The sequence below is a fragment of the Crassostrea angulata genome, chromosome 9 (genome assembly GCF_025612915.1).
Source record: "Crassostrea angulata isolate pt1a10 chromosome 9, ASM2561291v2, whole genome shotgun sequence".
NCBI classification, from domain to species: domain Eukaryota; kingdom Metazoa; phylum Mollusca; class Bivalvia; order Ostreida; family Ostreidae; genus Magallana; species Magallana angulata.
The window spans coordinates 33,993,408-34,001,044 of record NC_069119.1 but is presented as its reverse complement, the minus strand read 5'-3'; positions in this window follow the sequence as shown (position 1 = coordinate 34,001,044).

Genomic DNA, 7,637 nt, shown 5'->3' with positions numbered 1-7,637 from the left:
GCAGACGGTAAGTGAATGACATGGATGGGAGGTGGGGCGGTATAGACTGGCAGGGAGGGGACATGTTAGACTACAGGTTGCACCCTGTCCCGGGGGTCATCTCTCTGCAGGGAATACGGTAGGGTGGGGTCTAAATGGGCCAAAATGGGTAAAATTTTGTCATTACACAGGGGGGTCAATTAGACATTTTATTTGACCAGAAAAAATATGGGTGTCATTTTGGGTAAATTTTTAACCTTAATGTCCTTCCTTAAGTCTAACAGGTAGTTACAAGTCATTTTGATCCAGGTGCAAATTATATATTTCCCGCAATATAGTGCTAAATGGGGGTACCCCCACCCCACAATTTCATGCATCAAAAAAAACTGTCCCCTGCTACCTGAGATTACAATCATAGCACGGCGGGTTTATGATAAGATGTCTCCGTGTCCTGAGATTTCCACTAGTATCGATGTCAACCTCGCAGGGGGCGGGGCAACCATGGCGGTGGGTTCTCTATGGAATGCTTTTATAGATATAGGGGGACCCAGTTAAGACATCTTGTGTATGTTGCCCCACTTCAAGATGAAATGCTCCTTTGTATTGATTTTATGCAGGAGCATGGAGTTCAATTGCACTGCAGCACAGGTGGGTTCCGCGTCGGGGCAAGTCTGACGATACAGCCCATGTTTAAGGCAAACCCATGCAAGATGTCTCGGTGCGTCGCTTGCGTCTACCTCCATTGTCAGTGGGGGTGATTGATTGCGAACTAACTGATGAAATCTCTGACTTTGTTCTTGAGCCCTTAGATAAATTTCTGGTAGGGGTAATTCCGTCGAAGTCATTCAACAAGTCCGGAAAAAGGGACAAGTTGTGCCTCATGAACCTCACGCCGAGGGCGCACATTTTTCGCCAGAGTCAGCCCTTAGCCACCGCGGCACTCGCGACCGAAGTAGGGACTCCGGAGGCGTCGGTGAGACAGGTCAGTACCTAAAGTTCTTCCGAAGTACCCAGTCACATCAAAGGGATACTCGATGACATTCGGATTATTGCTCCGCCTGACGTGCGCGATGAGGCGGTGCGGCTTATAACACAGTACTCGGATGTATTCGCCGTGAGTGATTTAGACCTGGGCGAGTTCGCAGCTATCGAGCATCACATCGAAACAGGAGAGGCACGGCCTGTTAAGCAACGCATGCGCAGAACCCCAGCGGTCTTCCAAGGGGAGGAAGAGGGACACTTAGACCGTATGCTGGCCGCAGGGGTAATATAACCAGCCACATCGGATTGTGCCGCAGATTGCTGATAAGGAAGAAAGACGGTTCTGTGCGGTGGTGCGTTGATTATCGAGCGCTGAACAAGGTGACCGTCAAAGACACCTACCCTAAACACGCTAGCGGATAACCTCTGGTTTTCAAAACTCGATGCCAACGCAGCATATTGGCAGATTAAGGTCAAGAGCGAGGATCGGAAAAAGACAGCGTTCTTAACTAAGTATGGGCTTTTCGAGTTCACAAGGATGGGGTTTGGCCTTTGCAATGCTCCGGCTACGTTTGCCCGGGCTATCAATCTCGTCCTTCACCGGTTAAATTAGAAGATACCCCTGGCCTTCCTGAATGACGTTCTCATTCTTGGAAAGTCCACTCGAGCACATCTGGACAACTTGCGTCAAGTATTCAAGAGATTCCGCCAGTATGGCCTTAAGTTCAAGCCAAGGAAATGCGAGTTCTTCCGGCAAAAAGTTGAGTTTCTATGTCGTTCGGTGAGCTCGTAGGGGGTTGAAATGGGTGACCGATATATTGAAGCAGTTCGAGACTGGCCAAGACCCGTAAACACCAAGGCAGTTGAGAGATTCTTAGGGTTCGCGAAATATCACCGGAACTTTATCCCTCATTGTTCAGAAGTTGCAGCCCCGCTATATGCCATCACGGGCAAGGCTGCCTTCCGGTGGGAAAGTGAACAAGAAGCTTTTCGAGACCTAATATCGCGTCTGACTAGCCCCCCAGTATTGGCTAGCCCGACCCAGGAGGGGCACTTCATTCTGGATACTGACGCCTCAGACCTCGCCATTTGACCTTGGAAATGATGTACAAAATTCAAACGTAACGTCCGGCGGATTGATACATTTTTGTCGTTAGTCTTACTATGACGTAGGGAACATTCTTAATACAATATAAAATAATTTTCTGTGTGAGTGGAAAGGTGTTTTTCATGTGTTACAAATAAAATTAAATTTGATTTGTAGACATTATTTTATTCTATACAATTCTTTATGTACAATAACTGGCAAGGCACGTTTATTGGAACAAAATGTGAAGACGGATATCATAAAAACTATCCAGTCAATTTCGTTTTAATTTAACAAAACGTTTACCTATACATTTATCTTTCATCGCTGATAACAAAAAAAATCAATTGTTTGTAATTAATTACATATGAAATTGAAAATGATAACCCACTTTCCTCTATTTATTCCTTTGAAAATGTCGGGGATGATTTGGACATGCGACCAAAATTTGAGCGTGGTAAACAGATAAATTATCAAGTCAATCTACTTTATATTCTGCACATAGTTTACACATACGTTGAACTATCACCGAAGAAAATTAAAGGAAATCGTATGTTTGAAACATTCTCCCCCGAGACTCCTTAACTAGTAGAATTGTTTTCTACAGCCGAGCAGTTGACTTCATAAATGTAATACATGTCTTCAAAATCTGAATTTACATAATTGGCGGTGATAGTATATTTCTCGCACTATAATTGATATCAGCATAAAGGATGTAAATGATCCGATTGATATGATTAAAATTCTTTTGCTGCCTTTTAATTGCATAGTGGTGCCAGCTTCTTTTTTGTGTCCGTACGACGTAGTTTCTGGTATAAATATAATCATAAATCTGTTATTTTAAACTGTCCCAAGTTTTGTTATATCGTATAATGCAGGTAGAAATTAAAGTCATTCTTTAATTAATTTCTTCTTTAAATCATTGAATATAACATTTTGTCGTTCAAACTGTAAATAAAAAAATGATAATAACAAACCGTGAAACTAATAATTAAAGTTAATCAAATACTATAAATGTGTGTGTATATATATATATATATATATATATATATATATATATATATATATATATATATATATATATATATATATATATATAGCTGAAGATCACTTTTACACTTTAATTAAATGCATGTGTACCGTGCAGTCTGTTACCTCTTGTAATCAATTGGCAGCCATAGACGTGATGACATGGAGAACATTCGCATTCTGTAACGCATCCAATACCGTAATATGATTCTAAACATGCAAAAGAGCAGTTGGCACCAAAATAACCAGCTGGACACCCTAGAAATGATACAATTTTTTTTGTAATACATACATGTGCAATAATAAAACAATGGCTCACATTTTTATACATAAATAGTAAAACGTTTTTTAAAAAGAAATTCAAACGTTGCAGACAAAACTGAATACAATACATTGTAAAACAATCATAAAATGTGTTAATATGTATATTATGAGTAAATACAAATTCAAGTTATTAAGTCAATTATATTGATTTCATCGTAAAGACGGAGATGTTCTTTGCTACTAAGAATGTGTTATATGTAAAAATATGTTCAGGCTGCAACGAGTGCTATATCGGCAAAACGAGCAAACCACTTCGGGAATGTGTGCGTATGAATAAACAACATATAAACACCCCCGGAATATCGCATTTGGAGATCTGCGGCAATAAGCAAGATCACATAATTAGGTCTTTACACCACAGTGTAAAGGCCTATTGATATTGTTCTGTTTATTTTTATTCTTCTTATTATTAATTTTCTTCCGTAAGCGAAGTGAAATTTTTGTTTCGCGACTTATCGAAACTCTTTCATTCACGTCGTACTTCTTTCGGAAAATTATGAGGGCATTTGACCCTGCATCTTGAAAACACCTTACGTTTCGTTACTATTGACGCGTGCACGTAAAAGTTTGTTATCGCTACTCCTTGGAAGCCTTGCAACTTGCAAGTTGGAAACTTCACGGATGATGTCGGCCTGAAGGGTAGTTGCAGATCTCCGAAAGACAAAAGGTTTCGCAATATGCTCTTAGAACGATTGTCTCTTAAATTTTTTTTTACGAAAAATCAAAAAAATTGACACAACTGAAGTTAGAGTCACGAAACCACTTGCGATGGCTTCGACAACCTTTTTACCTGCAACAAAGGTCAAAGTCAACTAGGATCGATAAAGTATCATATTGCAGAAGTGTGTGATCTTCAGGCGCTGGCGTATCCCCTTAAAGTTGACCTTGACCTTTGACCTTGACCTCTGGCAATAAAGAACCATTCGACACGAATTCCTTTTGATATTTTTCTGTTTATTTTTATTCTTATTTTTCTTCCGTAAAGCAAGGTGAATTTTTGTTTCACGACTTATCGAAACACTTTCATTCACGTCGTACTGCTTTCTGAAAATGATGTGGGCATTTGACACTGCGTCTCAAAAACACCTCGCGTTTCGTTACTATTGACGTGCGCACTTAAAAGTTTGTTATCGCTACTCCTCGGAAGCTGCAACACTCGCAAGTTGGAATTCTTCGCGGATGATGTCGGCCTGAAGGGTAGTCGCAGATCTCCGAAAGACGAAGGGTTTCGCAGTCTCCGCTTACAATAACTGTCGCCCGAAAGTCTTAATTTTTAGCGTATGATTTAAAAGATGAAAACGATTTATCAAAGGGACACAGAACCACTTGCGATGACTTTGTCTACCTTTCCGCATGCCGAAAAGGTCAAGGTCAAAGGTCAATGTCATTCAGAAATGGGGAACTCCGTCTTGTCGGAGAGACTCCTGGGCTTACGAAGCAGTCGCAGTTGCTGAAAGAGTGACCTTGACCTTGACCTTTTGACCCTGAACTACGGTAAGCGCCCAAACTTTTGAATAATCTCATCAAAGAGTCATATTTCCTCTATCCTTTCGCCCACTTCCAGTTTACACGTAATTGAAGCTTTTTTTTTTCTTTTTTTTACGAATTAAAGATGCCTAACTTCATTCTTACACTCTTCTGCAGCATTGCTCCCAAGATCAGACCCAAAGACGAATTTTTAACAAAGATATCAAGTTTACATCTTTTGAGTCTCCAATGTCGTTCTGAGGCCTTCAGTGCAGAAAAAATTCCTACTCCCGATTTCTAAGACCAACCAAATCGAAAGATGGAAGAAACGCACTTCGAAACCTATATTTTCTGTCAGTTCAACTTGAAACCGGATTTAAAAGTGTCAAACAAGAAATTTTTACGGCTAAAGGCCGACAACTCTAATTCTTGCATTAAAAATTTCACCACGAAGGATAACTCTTCCATCCCAGACCCCGATTTCATTTGAATTTAGGAGAATGCGCCTCAGTTAACCCAAAGTGACATTCCAACACCTTCAAATATAGCCGCTCGCGACCAGAGTTTGACCTGGTCTGTTCATTTCTTAGCTAACGCTATCCGGCCACATTGTTTACAAGCGGCGCTGATTTTTATTAATAAACTGATGAACAAATACTGTCCTCTCCACCAATCGCTAGGCACCTATCTATACTAAAGGTTTCTCAATGTTGGGTATCAACTTTAGATGGACGGAAGAACGCTCCATCTCTTCTTTCTATCATCATCCAAATTGACTACACAACTCAACAATTTTTACCTTCCAACAAAATACAAGCGACATAGCGTAGTGCCAACACTATTGCCTAGAAATCTAAGGGTACTCGGATCGATACCACTGTGCGGAACCAATTTTTTTTTCCTTCAAAATTACAGATTTCCCGCAAAAGATTTGGAACAAAACAAGAGGGCAATTGAATGGTGTAAAGACCTCCTAATTGTTCCATGAACAATTAGTCTACTAGTTCAATTTAAGATTTTTATAAACTTGACTCTTAGATAAGTCAGTAAATTATAGAAAATTGTGAACAATTAAAACAGGAAAAAAGCACTTAAACAACAACAGAAGAAAGAGCTCAATTTATTTTTCATCATTAATATACCTATATATTTCTAGCAGCGAAAGCAATCTCCCTTTAGACTGAACATGCTGAGCATCTTAACAAATCACGTTGCATTATTCAACCATTACATAGAGATCGTACCGAATTACAAATTACAAGAATAGTACAAATGAATTGCAGTTTATAATATGTTGTTAGTGCATCAGATTTTGCTCATTTTGAACGGGTTAACAATCAGCTGTCTGATTTACCGAAGTCTATGCTTGATTTGATACGTAAATATCCAAAATACAGGCGATAGTTCCTTTTAACAGGTCGGGTACACTACCTTATATGGATAGCATTATTTAACACGTGACAGTATTTTTGGCAAACAGATTCTCCAATCCAGTGAATGAGTTGCAATGCATGACGGTCTATAACGTGTTTACGATTCAACAAACGCACGTGGTATTTGTCTGTTTGATACACAATATTTATTTGCTTGCCGGAATGTTTGTAGATCTTGATTTTTACTTTAGAAGGTAAAAAAGGAAAGATTACGTACCATTAACTTTGTTCCATGCTCACATTAAAAAATAATGTTGTTTTAGTTGGTTAATTGTGGCTTCAAAAATGATCAGTATCAAACGACTGACAAACATACGCATACAAGTACACACATATTTTGATAAGAAAAAAACATCACATTTGTGTATTGGTGACATTATAATTGTGCACTAGAAATAAATACAGGTAACTGTACATTTTTAACATACGTGAATAGCCACTGTAGTAGAAATGCACAAATATACAAACGCAGAAGCGCAAGATATATGCAGCATAAAGTAGTTTGTCCGTTAAGCATTCTGATGAATGTCCCTGAAGAAAATATCAACGCGCGTTCTACTAATGTTGTCCAAAATATGGGGTATCACGTGAAAAAAACAGTACTTACTGCTTTTAATTCAATAGGACGTACCTCTCTTTTGAACATTGACAATGGGGTATTTAAATAGGTTGATAGAAGTCCTCATATGCAATATTTTTTAAATGTGAGCATAGAAATTGAAGTTCAGACATCATTGTCCATATTACTTTCATAAATTCTGAAAAATCATTCAAAATGAGTTTCCAAAAGACAATTCAAAATGGTATATATTTTCAATACGCTTTGTATACACTGAAACTTGTAGTAGCCCACAATGCCTTGCAACTCATTCACCTGATTGGTTTGTCGATAAAAGTAAACAGATGGCTAATTTAGTATGCAAATTTATGCCGACGTCACAAAATATAGTGGTCTCGACCTGTTTAAGTTTAAAGGCATGATTAACGAAAATGAAACTAAAATTAAAACAAGCTAAAACCAACATCACAAGTGAACATGTCAACGCATCTAAATATTTTGAACCTCAATTGTCTTCACAAAATGGGCACACATACATTATGCAAGTTTCATTTATTCCCTTCGCACGTAAACTGTTGCACAACAAGCAAATTCATCTTTGTCAATTTGACACGTTTTCGTGCGTCGAACATGACCGCCTGGGTTTCGATGGGAAGGTGTAAAAGTAGTCCGGGACGTATGTCGAATCTACACTTTTGGCGAAGGAAAATTGGTGATTTTGAAAGCGTTTTTATATGAAGCAGAAATGACTCAATCGACTGAAATTAAGATCTTTTTT